This window comes from Melanotaenia boesemani, chromosome 13, assembly GCF_017639745.1.
Source record: "Melanotaenia boesemani isolate fMelBoe1 chromosome 13, fMelBoe1.pri, whole genome shotgun sequence".
Taxonomy (NCBI): domain Eukaryota; kingdom Metazoa; phylum Chordata; class Actinopteri; order Atheriniformes; family Melanotaeniidae; genus Melanotaenia; species Melanotaenia boesemani.
Window position 1 is genome coordinate 28,340,866 of NC_055694.1, and position 19,813 is coordinate 28,360,678.

General features: G+C 50.1%; 2 long non-coding RNA genes across 2 annotated transcripts; both read right to left on the reverse strand.

Moving 5' to 3' along the window:
- Positions 1 to 590: 590 nt before the first annotated feature.
- On the reverse strand, positions 591 to 4,884 carry LOC121652187. The gene is made up of 3 exons (XR_006012566.1): positions 4,748 to 4,884; positions 4,390 to 4,557; positions 591 to 654 (listed from the first exon to the last, which is right to left on the reverse strand). It is a non-coding gene; the product is annotated as an uncharacterized LOC121652187 (long non-coding RNA).
- Positions 4,885 to 8,341: 3,457 nt separating this feature from the next.
- On the reverse strand, positions 8,342 to 8,969 carry LOC121652185. Its single transcript, XR_006012564.1, has 3 exons — positions 8,921 to 8,969; positions 8,678 to 8,832; positions 8,342 to 8,477 (listed from the first exon to the last, which is right to left on the reverse strand). It is a non-coding gene; the product is annotated as an uncharacterized LOC121652185 (long non-coding RNA).
- Between the last annotated feature and the right edge of the window lie 10,844 nt (positions 8,970 to 19,813).

A 19,813-nucleotide genomic window follows, 5' to 3' on the forward strand; every position in this document is an offset into this window, starting at 1 on the left:
GTGGGAATGCCCAATGAGCTTCACTTTTGCTCTTCAGAAACCTATGGGTGACGTCACGGAAGCTCCGTCCATCTTTTATACAGTCTATAATCAGGCCCAGCTTGCTGACACATCAGCACTTTGCACAACTGACACAAATACACACACGCAGTGTATGAGGGAATAACACACGCACACATGCAGACATTTAATATACAGATCCATGTCACACACTCAGCTGACAGACACACATGCACGTGAAGAAGCAGTGGGATGCACACAGACACACACTTCAATAATATGCATGTAGCCCTCATTTCATTTGCCGGATCATGAATACACTGAGGTTTGTCACTTGTAATGTGTGTGGAACCAGGGGCGGCATGATGGACCGAGCAGTGAAGGACAGTCAGGCAAAGATTTAAAGTTCAAAAAAGGGGAAGAGTAGCACTATGTTAGTAGGCACCTAAACAACACTATCAATGACACATTCAAATAGTAGAATTGAACATTTGTACACAATTGTGGTGTTGAGCATCATACACATTTTAATTTTGTTTCATCTTTAGATAATTTTTTAAAAATATGTATTTGTGTATGTATGCTTTTACCTCTTCAAGTGTGTTTAGGCTGCTCTCCTCTGATACTTTCCCTTTGTTGGGATGGTGACTCAGCCTGGCAGGAGATACGAGTAGAGACATTTGGTTGAAGTTTGGAAGAATTCACATATAAAAAGCTGCATTAAAATATGCAATATAGCTACGGAAAATTGTGGTTTACCAGATAAGTAAACACAGGTAAAAATATAATGTACTACGTGTTGTTAATTCTCAAGTACACAGTGGTCTCTAAACCAGGTTTAGTAAAAGTCAGCTCACATCATCTAAGTCGCTAATAAGTCAATTTTTTTTGTATGCTGCAAATGAGCGAACATATTCTGTAGCCCTTCTAACTGTTAACAAATAGCAAATGCATTTAAAATGTTAAAATGTACTTAAAGACCCACTCCAATGCTTATTTGGAACTATTAAAATGTTCTCAGTGGTCTTTAAATTGTGATTATGAAGTTTTTGGCAAAAATCACAAAACCTGTGCCCTTTTCTAGGACTCTGCTTCTGCAGAGAACCAGTAGCTCATTAGCAATTCCCTCTGAGTTGTGGGTGGAGTCAGCTCTGCATAGTGCCCAGCCCCCGTTGGTTCTGCATGCTAGTGCACCGACAGATAATTAGCTGTGCAAAAAAATAAAGAAAGACATGTAACATAGGAGCTATACTGACCCATGTCTTCCTTGAAGTGTTGACTGCAAATCAACGTGAGGTTTGTTATATTTTGATGACTGACAAACCTAATCCATTGCTCTCTCACAGCAAAGTTTTTCAGTAAATAATGAAAGCTAAAGTATTCACAATGATTTAAATGCAGAAATAATCAGAAAAGCCATTTTGATCAAATTTTTCACAAGATATATCCTCTAGTGTCAGATAAATGCCACATGGGCATGTAAACAACATGAAAACATGATTTTCACTGGAGTGAAAAGTAGGGGGGTAATTTTTACCTCCTTGGTTTCTCAAACACTTGTATCTCTGTTAAAATAAAATCCCTACTACTCTCAATTCATGACTTTTCCTGAAATGGGTCCAGTGAACATATAGTGAATTTTGGTGAATGCGTGATCACAAGAAAAAGAAATATCCGCATATATACCTAGAACTGCCAAGGAGGTAATTTCTACCATCTAATTTAAGACACCGTGTTCAGCTGTCAGACGTTTTCGCGCCACGCCCGGTTGCTTAGTAACGCACGTAAGTTTGACAGCTGTCATAGAGTAACAGGGTTTTAGAATCGTTTAGGCTAACCTAGTGCTAAATTTTACAAATGGATAAATACAAGAGATGGATGAATGCCAAAGAAGCTTGGTTATTACTCCAAGACCTGAGTGACGGAGAGTTGGAGGGAGGAGAGGTAACACTGGATGTGGGTGAGGAGGATTCTGACGAGACAGGGGAGGAATCGGTAGGGGGAGAAAGTGATGATCCGCTATTTTTACCCGGTAACGAGTCATCTACTGAGGATGAGGAGCTGTGGAAAGATCGCAGACCAAGGAAAAGGTCCCGGCTTTGGGTCACACTTGAGGGATCACCCACCACACATACTCAGCCTCTGGTAGCCGACGGGCCCTGTAGTGCAGGTGATGGCATATCATTTTGTAACATACTGATAACATTCTCTGCTCGAGCTGAGCTAACTCTACATAATTTTATTGATTAGAACCACCCCAGCCTGCGTCTGATCTTCATGAGACCGCCAAAGATGGAACTGTTTGGAGAACCATACAGCCAGGACTTCGAGCCGGGAGAGCCCAGTCCCAAAACGTCCTGAAAGAGAGCAGCGGCCCGACTGCATTTGCGCGCCGCACCATTGACGACCCTCTGAGCGCGTTCATGTGCCTGATGGATTGCGGAATGCTTCAGCACATCTGTGACTGTTCGGTGGCGGAGGCACACCGGAGGGGAGAAGCAACATGGGAACTGAACCTGACTGAACTGAAGGCCTTCATTGGGCTCATCTTAGCCAGAGGAGTACACTGTGGAATGCACGTGGAGGATTTGTGGTCAAATGAATGGGGGCTCAATTTCTTCACCACTACCATGTCACGGAACCAGTTCAGGGAAATAATGCGCTACCTACGGCTCGACCACATAGATACCAGACAGATCTGACTGTCGCAAGACAGATTTGCTCTGGTGAGTGAAGTGTGGGACAAGCTGGTCCAGAACAGCCAGGCGGCCTATAAACCAGGCCCAGAAATAACAGTGGATGAACAGCTGTTCCCTTCAAAGTCCCGCTGTCCCTTTACCCAGTACATGCCAAACAAGCCTAACAAATTCGGCATAAAATCCTGGCTTGCTGCTCGCTGAGACCAAATACATGCTGAATGGTTTTCTTATCTGGGGAAGGATCCGAGTTGCCCAGCAACACAGAGTGTAGCAGAGAGCGTGGTGCTGAAACTGATGGAGCCGTTCATGGGGAAAGGGAGAAATGTCACCACTGACAACCTTTTTACTTCTCTCCCCGCTCGCAAACAAAACTCCTAGCAAGAAACACCAAGCCTGGTGGGGACCATGAATAAAAACAAGTGCTCCCAGCCTCCCTCTGTGCACCTGAAAGCCGACTCCATGACACCAAACTGATGCAGAGTGATGGTGCAACGCTCACTATCTACCAGGCAAAGAAGAGGAAGAATGTGGTGCATCCACAGCACCGTGAACACATCCGTGGGCATCCACAACAATTCAAAGAGGACGCCAGAGATGGTTCACTATTATAACAAGACCAAAGAAGGAGTTGACGTGCTGGACCAGATGCTGAGGCAGTACTCCACCCGAGCTGAAACCAGGAGATGGCCAGTTGCACAACCGCAAACATTCCCCGTTGGGGACTTCAACCCTTGAGCTCTGCAAGCTGTTGTGCAACGAACATATTTCAAAGCCTGCAAAGTCCACCGGCAGCCCACATCAAGGAAAAGATGAGGTGTGTTTGTGGTGTAAAATGCAACTGCAAACAAAACAAAACAACCAAAAAATGTACAAAGTGCCAACGTGCAGTGTGTGGAAAGTGCACAGTGAAAGTGTATAGTGTGTGCGCTGATTGTGAGTGAGGCTAATGTGTAGCCAGCTTGAATATGTATAGTCGATATTTATTTTATCAGTGGGTCAGTGGGACATTTGTAGTGTTGTCTGTGGTAATACAGACTAGTTTCTTTGCACCAGGTCCCTGTTGCTCTTTGCCTCAGACCAGCAGCTATGTTCTGCCCAGGGTAATCTGGAAACAGTGAGTCTGGAGACATTTGTTATCGCTCTGTCTCTGGAAGCTGGTGGATTATTTAGTCGCAACTCACAAAAACATTTTTCTATTTTCTTGAGTCGCGTCACAAGTCCCCATGTGCATGAGCGCAACATTTCATATGCACGAATGTCGCCTGTCGCTTGGCTGGAGGAGGGCAGCGATTTCCGCCTCATCGCACAAGTTCCATAGAAAATGAATGGAGAAGGAGCGACGTCGTCTCCCGTGTGTCCAGCCCTTAACTGGCGAGGTGTTTGCAACTCACTGGAAATAAAACTAAAGCAGTCAGGGCTGTGGGAGGAGTCTGCAGCAGAGTGCTGCAATGCCAGTGGCGCTCGATTTGCGACTGAAAACAGCACAAGAGGAAACTGCGAAGGACAAAATAATCGGATCATTTCATTTTTATGATCGTTTGACAACCCAGATCTTTTGTAAGATTTTCACACACCTAGATAGATTAGATAAAGGTATCAATCAACTGTATGTCCAGAGGACTAATTGTCAAAATGTCTTCAATGCAAAATGCAATACAAGGACAAAAACAGAGGAACAGACGGTACAAACCTATAGAAGGGTTTTCTTTTTTTCTAAGTTCATCCAGATGGTCCTCTCTGCCTTTCTTTTTTGAGCTTGTGTTTTGGCCTCCTTTGTCTGTCTCTCCTGATCCAGGTGAATACGGTAGTTGGTCCTTGCTGCTGCTACAGATGATAGTAGCTCCTTTGTGAGTGGAACCTGGGTATAGTGTTGGGAATTGAAAACTGCAACCATTACTGTTTGCCATTAAGCTTATGAATTCCTTAATGCAACAATGTGTTCAAGCCAAGCGGTCTGGAAACTTTACAACCATTTTGCTGTTTCTGGAGTCATTGTCTTCCCTTCCTTCTAACAATTTTTGGTAGACATTATGAGTTCTCATACTCACCTGAGTAACACCCCCATGTAAGGTGACATAATCACACACAAGCCTCTGGATAGCCAGTTTCCCCTTGCATGTTTGTTGTCTCTACTTCCTTGTTTACAGAAAAGCCTCATTCCACAGAGGCTTTACCATGGGACAAGACTGGCAAAAAGCCCAGAGTTCAGGACAGTACTTGCTGAGTACTTTACACAAGAAGATGTTCAGCCTATTTTGCATGGAAGGAAGGACATGAACTCCTCACTTCTGCTCTCATGGGACAGGAAAGCATCAAATTGTTGGAGAATTACATCACTTAACAAAACAGATGAAAAAGAATATTTAATATATTGATAAATATTAGACTACATTGCAACAATCATATTCATTATAATGATGAACCAAGTGTTGTACAATAATGCACTGAAACCATATTGAGGTGATGAAACTTTGCCTATTTCTATTCCTACCAGCAGAAACACTAGCCAGCTGTTTGTCCTGTAGAAACCTCTGAACAAGGCCTTTCATCTGCCTCTTGCAACTGTCTGGATCTCTGTAGGACTAAGTACATCCAAACACGTCATCTGCCTAACAGTTGGATCCTTGAGAGGGCTCTTCTCCTGCACTTTCCTGACAATATCTCAGAGTCCTTGCAAGCAGTCACTGTACTGTTGGTGCTCTGGAGAAAGGGAAATTGCAGTCAATAGGACATAGTTTCTACAATGACTCATACTACTTGCATCCAGATCATTTTTGTAAAATGACCATTTCAAATTATCATAATACCTTGAGGATTGACTCAGCATCTAGCCTATGTTAACATCTTGCAACCAGAGCCAGTTTGCTCTTGTCTGTCACATCGTCTGGTCAGTTGTAGTGGAGAGATGTCTTCCAGCAGTTCTCTTTGACATAACATTATGGATGTTTTAAGGCTTTAAAACCAGTCACTGCACACTTTATACACTTTTTTTCAGACAGGCATTAACATTTTCACACCTTTCTCTCTTGTTTAAAACACCCTCAAAGTTCAAACCTTTGTAGAAAAATAAGTCCAGTATTATGGACAGACACCACAGGACAGAGAACATTAAGCGCTTAAAAAAAAAACAACAAAAAAAAACCAAACATGTAAAATTGCACTAAAAAAATCCGAGAAACAGCGAAGCTACAAAAGTGAGCGGCATTATAGCAAGGGACCACTGTACCAAAGGAAGTCATCGAGTTGGCATCCTTAGAAACTATTAAACAATACATGAAGGATTTTGGTCTATCCCACACTAAAAGAATACACCTTTTTCTCTTCAGTTCACCATTCCTATTCTAGATTTGATTATTTCCTAACAAGCAGCTCACTGAAGAGTGACATGTCAGAAATAAAAAAAATCCATCCCATTACCATCAGCGATCAAGCACCAGTATCATTCACTCTGAAAAATAAGAACAATAAACCAGCAACTAGAAACTGGAGATTTAATATGTCATTACTTAAAGATCCTGACTTTATCAGCTACTTTAAACGAGAATGGCCCAAATGTATTTAAAGCAACTTGCCAGAAATTTCGGTGTGTGTTCTTTGGAAAGTGTGTTGTAAGGAAAAGCAGTAATGCGAATACTGGACGCAAAATTTGCTTCATTACTAGGGAACACCTTGGGGGTGAATCAGTAAGTAATGGGTAGTTAGCCAGTACTTACTGGTGACCACAAAGACCAGGCTTATTAGGGAGCTCCTGGTTAATTATTTGCTTCATTACTAGCGAACGCCTTGCAGGCGAATCAGTAAGTAATGGGCAGTTAACCAATACTTACTGGTGCCCACAAAAACCAGGTTTTTGACTAAATGAGACTAATAAGTCTGGTTTTTGTGGGTACCATTAAGTATTGGTTAACTACCCATTACTTCCTGATTCGCCAGTGGGGCGTTCGCTAGTAACGAAACAAATAATTGACCAGGAGCTCCCTAATAAGTCTGGTCTTTGTGGTCACCAGTAAGTACTGGTTAACTACCCATTACTTCCTGATTCGCCCCCAAGGTGTTCCCTAGTAACGAAGCAAATTTTGCGTCCAGTATTGTAAAGTGTTACCGGCCTTTCTTCTATTGACGTTCGTACATGGTTGGAGGTACATGGGTGATGGTGTTGTGAAACTGTTGGCTAGATGTAACAGCACAAGTATGTGATGTGCTGGCTAGAGGCTGCCATTTCTCCTCGTGTATAGCAAGAAACTATGTGATGTCTAGTGTCCAATAAGAAGTGTAATAAACTGCTGTGAAATGTCTAAATAAAGCACACAATATTTCCAATTGATTATTGTGCATTCCAGTTGTCCTCTGAACTCATTTTCTGAAGGAAATTTTGCCAGAAAATGACAAAATGCTCTAGTTTATTCCAATGGTAAACACCTAAGTAGCAGACATTATAACTGACATGATATTTATAAATTTAGTTCCTCAAATGGCTCATAATTAAATAAAAAAAAACAAAGAAACTCAGCTAAATGACAGAAAACATTTTCTCAGAACAAATATAAAAAATAACCTGAACTGAATTATCCAACAAAGGTGAATTGTTACTATCAGAGATAAATAGTTCCTACAGATATACTCTTAATACAAACTTTTTTTAAAAATAAGAACTATAATATTGAGACAATTAAACTCTTTACCAAAGGCAAATTTATTTGTATAGCACATTTCATGTACAAGACAATTCAAAGTGCTTTACATAAAACATCACAGCAGGATGCAGAAAGCAATACAAGTGCATTAAAAAACAAAAAACTACTAGACTGTTTTCCTCTGCAGGTGTGAAGTAACATCTCCTGCTTTACACACTTGTTTCCACCCAAATGTAAAAACAATTCATCACTTTCAGATTTTACAGCACAGAGAAAACTTGAATCATATTTAAAAACATTAAAATCCCATAAACTGATGAAAATCTCAGTTATTCAGGTTTCTCTTTCATGGTAATACTTGTGGAATGAGCACAAAATCTTCAGTCAGGAAGTTTTATTTCATCAAAAGAGAGTTTGTTTGAGCTTCAAGTCCAGTGAAAAGGCCCGTGTGAAGCAGCATTCCCAGTTAGAGCAAGGAGGACGTGGTGTCAGTGCTGAGCATGGAGGTGGAGGAACGGAGGCAGAAATAATGGGATGCACAGTTGTGGAGGAATGGCTCTTGGTCGACTGCTGCCTGATCTGGATGTCTGTGAAGTCCAGCTGGGTCTGGAGGAAAATCACAGTAAAGAATGACATGCATTCAGAGACCAAAGGCTTTATTTGGGTTGAGAATAGTGGATCAGTCTATTTTCTTTACCTTTTAAAAACATCTGACTCAGCACCTTCATCATGATGGTCTCTGAGGAAGTGCTCTTCATTTGACTCTGCGTAGACTTGACCATCGTCTGTCTGATCACTGATGAACTTCCTGATGTCGGCCTGAAAGGAAACAAAGATATAATCAATCAAAGAAGGACAGCAGTGTGTCGGTGGTTGAACAGATCAGTCAGTGAAAAGGTCAAAGCGAGAGAAATGATCAGTTCAAAGCAAGGCTCATTTAAACAGGAACATTTCCCTTACCACGAAGCTTCCTTTCATCAACACCTTCCTTATCAGCTGGAAGGTGGAGGAGGAGACTGCAGAAGGAGGTGAGGCTGGAATTTTCTGCAGGTGGATGGTAAAAGCAGCAGGTGGAGGTTGAAGGTGGATGTTTCTTCCTGGAGGTGGATGCTTTGCAGGTTGATGGCAGAGACTGCAGGTGGAGCTACATGTACAAAGATAGATGGAAGATGATGGAGGCTGTAGCTGAAGAGAGGATGTTACCATGGAGACGATTCAGGAAGAGGTTCGATCCGTAGATTTGTTTTTAAATAGTGTAAGTTGGAAAGTTTGTGAATAGATGGAGGTGTTTTAACTCAGGGTGGATGATAGAGTCTACAGGTTAAGGATGAAGGTGAGATTTACCTTAAGGGTGGTGCGAGAAGGTGGAGGCTGAAGGTGGATTTAGTTTCTTGATGTCAGAGGTGGTCGGTATAGAAGGAAGGTGGATTTTTCTTCCTGGAGGTGGATGCTTTGCAGGTGGGTGTCAGAGACTGCAGATGGAGCTGTGTCATTTTAGTCTGAAAGACAATTAAAATTCTGAGTGTCAAAGCAGAAGGTGGAGGACTCCATCAGCCAGACTGCAGATACAGAGGAACATAAAAATACCTCAAGTTAATGGAGCTAGATGGAAGATGAAATGGAGCTGAAGAGAGGATGTTACCATGGAGGTGATTCAGGTGGAGGTTTAATGTGTAGTTCTGTTTGTAACAGTGTAAGTTGGAAGATGAGCTGGATGGAGGTGTGGGGGTTAGCACTGTGGCCTCCCAGCAAGAAGGTTCCTGGCTTGAAGCTCAGCTGGAACCTTTCTGTGTGGAGTCTGCATGTTCTCCCTGTGCACGTTTGGCTTCTCTCCAGGTACTCTGGATTGTGAGTGAGTGAGGGTGCTTGTGTGTCTCTGTGTGTTGGTCCTGCGATGGACTGGTGACTTGTCCAAGGTGGACCCTGTCTCTTGTCTGGTAGCTACTGGGATAGTAGATAGATGGTGGTGGCTGCGGGTGGAGTCAGGAGGGTGGTGCTTTTCAAGCCGATGGTGGTGGCTGCAGGTGGAGATCGGAGTTGGATGGTGGACACTGCAGAGGGATAATATAAATAGAAAAGAAAAAAACTCACTTATCGTGTTTCAGAACTAGTTACATATAAGAAGAAAACAAGAAAACATTAAAGAAAAATGGTGAATTGTATAAAAAAGTTAAACTAAATGTAAAACTTAGTGAAGTGGCTTCGATGGTGATCTCAGGCGCTGTCCCAGTGGATGGAGACTCTAATGGTCCGAGCTGGAAACTGGATGCACTCACTGAAGAGAAAAAACAACCAAAATAAATAAATGAAGAAACTAAAGACCTTCTATCCTCTCTAAACATGAGCAACACTTTCTCTGTTTACCTTCAGTGTTTGACAATGTTCTCCTCAGTCAGGATGTCTCGGGCACCGGGACACCCCCCGGCACCCGGAAAAGAAGAGAAGAGAAGAGAATTCCACAGTTTACTCATGTGGCACAGAAATGAGTTCTTAAACATACAAAAGTTATCATGAAGAACATTTGATGGTGTGTGTCCATCACAGGGATGGAAGGTGGATTCTTACTTTGGGGGACAGTACTGTGCAAAAGTCTGGCGCCACTCCAGGAAAAAGAGAAAAAAAAGGCAGAAAAAAAGCAGAGATTTACAGAAACACGTTGGCTGCTTTTTGTTCTGATCTCTGTTAACATGATTCCACATTTCTTCATGATTTTCAGGTCTGGGCTCTGAGGAGGATTCATCCCTCCATCAGACCTGTTACCACTGATTTTCAGTCCAGTTCTGCCATCATCTGGCACATCTCAGATCCACTATCAGCTCTGTGCTGGATTTCAGATGCTGTAGAAGTTTTTAGACCGACCACCAGTTCAGATATGTGAACTTCATTATCAACTTGTCCAGTTTATTGAGGACACACTGTCCACCATGCTGAGACATGATTTTGTTGCTGAAGACTCTCCGTCATCACTCAGCTTGTGTTTGGCTGTTTTGTCCTTGGGGTGAAGCAGCCTCTGTCGGACAGTGATGTTCGGTCACTCCTGTCAGATATGGAACGACAATATTCTTCCTCCTGTTCTTTCTGTCTTCTGCATTTGTGCCTTTTCCAGAAATGTAGCTGATTTGATGAAATTCAGTTTAGATACAACAGGTTTAAATGGCTTCCTTGATGTGGTTTTGTTAAGTTTCCCTCCGTCCTCAACATGCAGATTGTGATCCAGTGGGTTATGTGAGTTAAAAACTAGATCATGGTGTGTGGGTGTGTGTGTGTGTGTGGGGGGGGGGGGTCTGGTAAACACTGATGTTTACCAGAAACCCACACAGACCAGGATCTAGTTTTTGACTCACACCAGCTCCTGGAACACAAAGTGTCCGTCATCAGAACCTCACTCCACCAGGCTGAAAATGTTCCTATGAGGACGGAGGGAAAACTGAAGGAACAAAACCACATTAAGGAAGCACTTCAAACCTGTTTATCCAAATTGGACTTTCATTAAATCAGCTTAAACACCTGGAAAAGCATCATGAACAGAGAAGAATGTTGTCATTCCATATGTGGCAAGAGTGTCTTAGAAACTCAGGATCTTCTCCAAACACGACATCCTGGTTCATTTCAAATTAAAACATCACTCTCATACAGAAGCAGCACACCAACTGGACAGGTTGAGAATAAAAGAAGTGGAAAGTTCACATATCTGAACCAGCGGCTTGGTGGATACCACGCTGAGATATGCCAAGTTTTCTGCTGATAACTCGGAATAACCTTGTTGGGTCAAAATACAAATTTTTATGCCTGTTAAAATATTTTACAATTGATATTTTTCATATTTCACAAAGAAATCAGAAGGAATAATGATATCTTCGTGGCAGGTGGCTAACAAATAGCCTAAAGATCCAAATTAAAATCAGTTTTAAGTTTTCTGTCATGTGTCGACGTAACACTGGATCATCCTTTGAGCTAAAAGCCTTTATGCACCTGAATGATTCAGAGGTCAGTGTTAAGAGGCAAACAAACATAAATATATGGACAAACAAACATAAATAAAACAAAGACACATTCCTCTTAAACCAGTCAGGTCCAAGAACTGGACTGAAAACAAGCTAAAAAGCAGCCAACGTCTAAAGAAAAACTCCAAACATGCAGAAAGCCTGAACTACTGATGATGAAGGAACATAGAAAGGATTCCAGGTGTAAAATGTTACAGGAAAAATTGAACTTGGCTTGAGCAACAGAAACTACTGCTCGAGACAAGGTCAACGTTGGAGATGGAAAGAAAAGAAAAGGAGTAGCAAGAGACTTTTGTACAGTACTGTGTTGGAAGAAGATGATGGTGGTTCCTGCAGGTGGTGTCAGCTCTTCTTCCAGATGTTATAAAAGCCGATGGTGGTTCCTGCAGGTAAAGACGGGAGGTGGATGGTGGACCCTGCAGAGGGACAGTATAAACAGAAAAAAAAAATTCAATTATCAAATTTCAGAACTAGTTACATGTAAGAAGTAAACAATAAAACATCAAAGAACAAAAGTTGAACATTTCATTGTAGATGTAAAACGGTCCGAGCTGGAAACTGGATGCACTCACTGTGTTGAAAGAAGATGATGGTGGTTCCTGCAGGCGATGTTAGATTTTCTTTCAGATGTTTTAAAAGCTGATGGTGGTTCCTGCAGGTGGAGACGGGAAGATGGTGGTCATCAAGCCGATGGTAGTGGCCGCAGGTGGGAGGCTGGTGTTCAGCAAGCCGATGGGGGTGGCTGCAGGTGGAGACGGGAGGCTGGTGTTCTGCAAGCCGATGGTGGTGGCTGCAGGTGGGAGGCTGGTGTTTAAAAAGCTGATGGTGGTGGCTGCAGGTGGAGACGGGAGGCTGGTGTTCTGCAAGCCGATGGTGGTGGCTGCAGGTGGAGACGAGAGGCTGGTGGTTTGCAAGCCGATGGTGGTGGCTGCAGGTGGAGACGGGAGGCTGGTGTTTTGCAAGCAGATGGTGGTGGCTGCAAGTGGAGACGGGAGGCTGGTGTTTTGCAAACCGATGGTGGTGGCCGCAGATGGAGACGGGAGGCTGGTGCTTTGCAAGCCGATGGTGGTGGCCGCAGATGGAGACGGGAGGCTGGTGTTTTGCAAGCCGGTGGTGGTGGCTGCAGGTGGAGAGGGGAGTCTGGCCCTCTGCAAGCCGACGGTGGTGGCTGCAGGTGGAGACGAGAGGCTGGTGTTCAGCAAGCCGATGGTGGTGGCTGCAGGTGGAGACGAGAGGCTGGTGTTCAGCAAGCCGATGGTGGTGGCTGCAGGTGGAGACGGGAGGCTGGTGTATTGGAAGCCGATGGTGGTGGCTGCAGGTGGGAGGCTGGTGTTCAACAAGCTTATGGTGGTGGCTGCAGGTGGGAGGCTGGTGTTTAAACAGCTGATGGTGGTGGCTGCAGGTGGAGATGAGAGGCTGGTGTTCAGCAAGCTGATGGTGGTGGCTGCAGGTGGAGACGGGAGGCTGGTGTTCAGCAAGCCGATGGTGGTGGCTGCAGGTGGAGACGAGAGGCTGGTGGTTTGCAAGCCGATGGTGGTGGCTGCAGGTGGCGACGAGAGGCTGGTGGTTTGCAAGCCGATGGTGGTGGCTGCAGGTGGAGACGGGAGGCTGGCCTGTTGCAAGCCGGTGGTGTTGGCTGCAGGTGGAGAGGGGAGGCTGGCCTTCCTATAAGCCGACGGTGGTGGCTGCAGGTGGAGACGAGAAGCTGGTGTTTTGCAAGCCGATGGTGGTGGCTGCAGGTGGAGACGGGAGGCTGGTTTTTTGCAAGCCGATGGTGGTGGCTGCAGATGGAGACGGGAGGTTGGTGTTCAGCAAACCGATGGGGGTGGCTGCAGGTGGGAGGCTGGTGTTTAAAAAGCTGATGGTGGTGGCTGCAAGTGGAGACCGGAGGCTGGCCTTCTGCAAGCCGATGGTGGTGGCTGCAGGTGGAGACGAGAGGCTGGTGGTTTGCAAGCCGATGGTGGTGGCTGCAGGTGGAGACGGGAGGCTGGTGTTTTGCAAGCAGACGGTGGGGGCTGCAAGTGGAGACGGGAGGCTGGTGTTTTGCAAACCGATGGTGGTGGCCGCAGATGGAGACGGGAGGCTGGTGCTTTGCAAGCCGATGGTGGTGGCCGCAGATGGAGACGGGAGGCTGGTGTTTTGCAAGCCGGTGGTGGTGGCTGCAGGTGGAGAGGGGAGGCTGGCCCTCTGCAAGCCGACGGTGGTGGCTGCAGGTGGAGACGAGAGGCTGGTGTTCAGCAAGCCGATGGGGGTGGCTGCAGGTGGAGACGGGAGGCTGGTGTTCAGCAAACCGATGGGGGTGGCTGCAGGTGGAGACGGGAGGCTGGTGTTCTGCAAGCCGATGGTGGTGGCTGCAGGTGAGAGGCTGGTGTTTAAAAAGCTGATGGTGGTGGCTGCAGGTGGAGACCGGAGGCTGGCCTTCTGCAAGCCGATGGTGGTGGCTGCAGGTGGAGACGAGAGGCTGGTGGTTTGCAAGCCGATGGTGGTGGCTGCAGGTGGAGACGAGAGGCTGGTGTTTTGCAAGCAGATGGTGGTGGCTGCAAGTGGAGACGGGAGGCTGGTGTTTTGCAAACCGATGGTGGTGGCCGCAGATGGAGACGGGAGGCTGGTGCTTTGCAAGCCGACGGTGGTGGCCGCAGATGGAGACGGGAGGCTGGTGTTTTGCAAGCCGGTGGTGGTGGCTGCAGGTGGAGAGGGGAGGCTGGTGTTTTGGAAGCCGATGGTGGTGGCTGCAGGTGGAGACTGGAGGCTGGTGTTCAGTAAGCCGATGGTGGTGGCTGTAGGTGGAGACGGGAGGCTGGTGTTCTGGAAGCCGATGGTGGTGGCTGCAGGTGGAGACGGGAGGCTGGTGTTCTGGAAGCCGATGGTAGTGGCTGCAGGTGGAGACGGGAGGCTGGTGTTCAGCAAGCCGATGGTGGTGGCTGCAGGTGGAGACGGGAGGCTGGTTTTTTGCAAGCCGATGGTGGTGGCTGCAGATGGAGACGGGAGGCTGGTGGCTTGCAAGCCGATGGTGGTGGCTGCAGGTGGAGACGGGAGGCTGGCCTTTTGCAAGCCGGTGGTGGTGGCTGCAGGTGGAGAGGGGAGGCTGGCCTTCTGCAAGCCGACGGTGGTGGCTGCAGGTGGAGACAAGAGGCTGGTGCTTTGCAAGCCGATGGTGGTGGCTGCAGGTGGAGACGGGAGGCTGGTTTTTTGCAAGCCGATGGTGGTGGCTGCAGAGGGAGACGAGGGGCTGGTGGTTTGCAAGCCGATGGTGGTGGCTGCAGGTGGACACGGGAGGCCGGCCTTTTGCAAGCCGGTGGTGGTGGCTGCAGGTGGAGAGGGGAGGCTGGCCTTCTGCAAGCCGACGGTGGTGGTTGCAGGTGGAGACGAGAGGCTGGTGTTTTGCAAACCGATGGTGGTGGCTGCAGGTGGAGACGGGAGGCTGGTTTTTTGCAAGACGATGGTGGTGGCTGCAGATGGAGACGGGAGGCTGGTGGCTTGCAAGCCGATGGTGGTGGCTGCAGGTGGAGAGGGGAGGCTGGTCTTTTGCAAGCCGATGGTGGTGGCTGCAGATGGAGACGAGAGGCTGGTGGTTTGCAAGCCGATGGTGGTGGCTGCAGGTGGAGACGGGAAGCTGGTGTTTTGCAAGCCGATGGTGGTGGCAGCAGGTGGAGACTGGAGGCTGGTGTTCAGCAAGCCGATGGTGGTGGCTGCAGGTGGAGACGGGAGGCTGGTGTTTTGGAAGCCGATGGTGGTGGCTGCAGATGGAGACGGGAGGCTGGTGTTCAGCAAGCCGATGGTGGTGGCTGCAGGTGGAGACGGGAGGCTGGTGTTTTGGAAGCAGATGGTGGTGGCTGCAGGTGGGAGGCTGGTGTTCAACAAGCTTATGGTGGTGGCTGCAGGTGGGAGGCTGGTGTTTAAACAGCTCATGGTGGTGGCTGCAGGTGGAGAGGGGAGGCTGGCCTGTTGCAAGCCGATGGTGGTGGCTGCAGGTGGAGACGAGAGGCTGGCCTTCTGCAAGCCGATGGTGGTGGCTGCAGGTGGAGAGGAGAGGCTGGTGGTTTGCAAGCCGATGGTGGTGGCTGCAGGTGGAGACGGGAGGCTGGCCTATTGCAAGCCGGTGGTGGTGGCTGCAGGTGGAGAGGGGAGGCTGGCCTTCTGCAAGCCGACGGTGGTGGCTGCAGGTGGAGACGAGAGACTGGTGGTTTGCAAGCCAAGGGTGGTGGCTGCAGGTGGAGACGGGAGGCTGGTGTTTTGCAAGCAGATGGTGGTGGCTGCAAGTGGAGACGGGAGGCTGGTGTTTTGCAAACCGATGGTGGTGGCCGCAGATGGAGATGGGAGGCTGGTGTTTTGCAAGCCGGTGGTGGTGGCTGCAGGTGGAGAGGGGAGGCTGGCCTTCTGCAAGCCGACGTTGGTGGCTGCAGGTGGAGAGGGGAGGCTGGCCCCCTGCAAGCCGACGGTGGTGGCTGCAGGTGGAGACGAGAGGCTGGTGTTCAGCAAGCCGATGGTGGTGGCTGCGGGTGGAGAGGGGAGGCTGGTGTTTTGGAAGCCGATGGTGGTGGCTGCAGGTGGAGACGGGAGGCTGGTGTTCAGCAAGCCGATGGTGGTGGCTGCAGGTGGAGACGGGAGGCTGGTTGTTTGGACGCAGATGGTGGTGGCTGCAGGTGGGAGGCTGGTGTTCAACAAGCTTGTGGTGTTGGCTGCAGGTGGGAGGCTGGTGTTTAAACAGCTCATGGTGGTGGCTGCATGTGGAGAGGGGAGGCTGGCCTTTTGCAAGCCGATGGTGGTGGCTGCAGGTGGAGACGAGAGGCTGGCCTTCTGCAAGCTGATGGTGGTGGCTGCAGGTGGAGACGAGAGGCTGGTGGTTTGCAAGCCGATGGTGGTGGCTGCAGGTGGAGACGGGAGGCTGGTGTTCAGCAAGCCGATGGTGGTGGCTGCAGGTGGAGACGGGAGGCTGGTGTTCAGCAAGCCGATGGTGGTGGCTGTGGGTGGAGAGGGGAGGCTGGTGTTCAGCAAGCCGATGGTGGTGGCTGCAGGTGGAGACGGGAGGCTGGTGGTTTGGAAGCAGATGGTGGTGGCTGCAGGTGGGAGGCTGGTGTTTAAACAGCTCATGGTGGTGGCTGCATGTGGAGAGGGGAGGCTGGCCTTTTGCAAGCCGATGGTGGTGGCTGCAGGTGGAGACGAGAGGCTGGCCTTCTGCAAGCCGATGGTGGTGGCTGCAGGTGGAGACGAGAGGCTGGTGGTTTGCAAGCCGATGGTGGTGGCTGCAGGTGGAGACGGGAGGCTGGTCTTTTGCAAGCCGATGGTGGTGGCTGCACGTGGAGAGGGGAGGCTGGCCTTCTGCAAGCCGACGGTGGTGGCTTCAGGTGGAGACGAGAGGCTGGTGGTTTGCAAGCCGATGCTGGTGGCTGCAGGTGGAGACGGGAGGCTGGTGTTTTGCAAACCGAAGGTGGTGGCCGCAGATGGAGATGGGAGGCTGGTGTTTTGCAAGCCGGTGGTGGTGGCTGCAGGTGGAGAGGGGAGGCTGGCCTTCTGCAAGCCGACGGTGGTGGCTGCAGGTGGAGAGGGGAGGCTGGCCCTCTGCAAGCCGACGGTGGTGGCTGCAGGTGGAGACGAGAGGCTGGTGTTCAGCAAGCTGATGGTGGTGGCTGCAGGTGGAGACGGGAGGCTGGTGTTTTGGAAGCCGATGGTGGTGGCTGCAGGTGGAGAGGGGAGGCTGGCCTTCTGCAAGCCGACGGTGGTGGCTGCAGGTGGAGAGGGGAGGCTGGCCTTTTGCAAGCAAATGGTGGTGGCTGCAGGTGGAGATGAGAAGCTGGCCTTCTGCAAGCCGATGGTCGTGGCTGCAGGTGGAGACGAGAGGCTGGCGTGCAGCAAGCCAATGGTGGTGGCTGCAGGTGGAGACGGGAGGCTGGTGTTCAGGAAGCCGATGGTGGTGGCTGCAGGTGGAGACGGGAGGCTGGTGTTTTGGAAGCCGATGGTGGTGGCTGCAGGTGGGAGGCTGGTGGTCAACAAGCTTATGGTGGTGGCTGCAGGTGGGAGGCTGGTGTTTAAACAGCTCATGGTGGTGGCTGCAGGTGGAGAGGGGAGGCTGGCCTTTTGCAAGCCAATGGTGGTGGCTGCAGTTGGAGAGGAGAAGCTGGCCTTCTGCAAGCCGATGGTGGTGGCTGCAAGTGGACACGAGAGGCTGGTGGTTTGCAAGCCGATGGTGGTGGCTGCAGGTGGAGACGGGAGGCTGGCCTGTTGCAAGCCGGTGGTGGTGGCTGCAGGTGGAGAGGGGAGGCTGGCCTTCTGCAAGCCGACGGTGGTGGCTGCAGGTGGAGAAAAGAGGCTGGTGCTTTGCATGCCGATGGTGGTGGCTGCAGGTGGAGACGGGAGGCTGGTTTTTTGCAAGCCGATGGTGGTGGCTGCAGAGGGAGACGAGAGGCTGGTGGTTTGCAAGCCGATGGTGGTGGCTGCAGGTGGAGACGGGAGGCTGGCGGTTTGCAAGCCGATGGTGGTGGCTGTAAGTGAAGACGGGAGGCTGGCCTTCTGCAAGCCGACGGTGGTGGCTGCAGGTGGAGACGAGAGGCTGGTGTTTTGCAAGCCGAAGGTGGTGGCTGCAGGTGGAGACGGGAGGCTGGTTTGTTGCAAGCCCATGGTGGTGGCTGCAGATGGAGACGGGAGGCTGGTGTTTTGCAAGCCGATGGTGGTGGCTGCAGGTGGAGACGGGAGGCTGGTGGTTTGCAAGCCGATGGTGGTGGCTGCAGGTGGAGAGGTGAGGCTGGCCTTTTGCAAGCCGATGGTGGTGGCTGCAGGTGGAGACGGGAGGCTGGCCTTTTGCAAGCCGGTGGTGGTGGCTGCAGGTGGAGAGGGGAGGTTGGCCTTCTGCAAGCCGACGGTGGTGGCTGCAGGTGGAGACGAGAGGCTGGTGTTTTGCAAGCCGATGGTGGTGGCTGCAGGTGGAGACGGGAGGCTGGTGTTCTGCAAGCCGATGGTGGTGGCTGCAGGTGGGAGGCTGGTGTTTAAAAAGCTGATGGTGGTGGCTGCAGGTGGAGACCGGAGGCTGGCCTTCTGCAAGCCGATGGTGGTGGCTGCAGGTGGAGACGGGAGGCTGGCGGTTTGCAAGCTGATGGTGGTGGCTGCAGGTGGAGACGAGAAGCTGGCCTTTTGCAAGCCAATGGTGGTGGCTGCAGGTGGAGAGGGGAGGCTGGCCTTCTGCAAGCCGACGGTGGTGGCTGCAGGTGGAGACGGGAGGCTGGTGTTTTGCAAGCCGATGGTGGTGGCTGCAGATGGAGACGGGAGGCTGGTGTTTTGCAAGCCGATGGTGGTGGCTGCAGGTGGAGACAAGAGGCTGGTGTTTTGCAAGCCGATGGTGGTGGCTGCAGGTGGATACATGAGGCTGGTTTTTTGCAAGCCGATGGTAGTGGCTGCAGATGGAGACGGGAGGCTGGTGTTTCGCAAGCCGATGGTGGTGGCTGCAAGTGGAGACGGGAGGCTGGTGGTTTGCAAGCCAATGGTGGTGGCTGCAGGTGGAGAGGGGAGGCTGGCCTTTTGCAAGCCAATGGTGGTGGCTGCAGGTGGAGACGAGAAGCTGGCCTTCTGCAAGCCGATGGTGGTGGCTGCAGTTGGAGACGAGAAGCTGGCCTTCTGCAAGCCGATGGTGGTGGCTGCAGGTGGAGACGAAAGGCTGGTGGTTTGCAAGCTGATGGTGGTGGCTGCAGGTGGAGATGGGAGGCTGGCCTTTTGCAAGCCGGTGGTGGTGGCTGCAGGTGGAGAGGGGAGGCTGGTTTTTTGCAACACGATGGTGGTGGCTGCAGGTGGAGACGGGAGGCTGGTGTTCTGCAAGCCGATGGTGGTGGCTGCAGGTGGGAGGCTGGTGGTTTGCAAGCCGATGGTGGTGGCTGCAGGTGGAGAGGTGAGGCTGGCCTTTTGCAAGCCAATGGTGGTGGCTGCAGGTGGAGACGAGAAGCTGGCCTTTTGCAAGCCAATGGTGGTGGCTGCAGGTGGAGACGAGAAGCTGGCCTTTTGCAAGCCGATGGTGGTGGCTGCAGGTGGAGACGAGAGGCTGGTGTTCAGCAAGCCGATAGTGGTGGCTGCAGGTGGAGACGGGAGGCTGGTGTTCAGCAAGCCGATGGTGGTGGCTGCAGGTGGAGACGGGAGGCTGGTGTTTTGGAAGCCGATGGTGGTGGCTGCAGGAGGGAGGCTGGTGTTCAATAAGCTTATGGTGGTGGCTGCAGATGGAGACGGGAGGCTGGTGTTCAGCAAGCCGATAGTGGTGGCTGCAGGTGGAGACGGGAGGCTGGTGTTCAGCAAGCCGATGGTGGTGGCTGCAGGTGGAGACGGGAGGCTGGTGTTTTGGAAGCCGATGGTGGTGGCTGCAGGAGGGAGGCTGGTGTTCAATAAGCTTATGGTGGTGGCTGCAGGTGGGAGGCTGGTGTTTAAACAGCTGATGGTGGTGGCTGCAGGTGGAGAGGGGAGGCTGGCCTTTTGCAAGTCAATGGTGGTGGCTGCAGGTGGA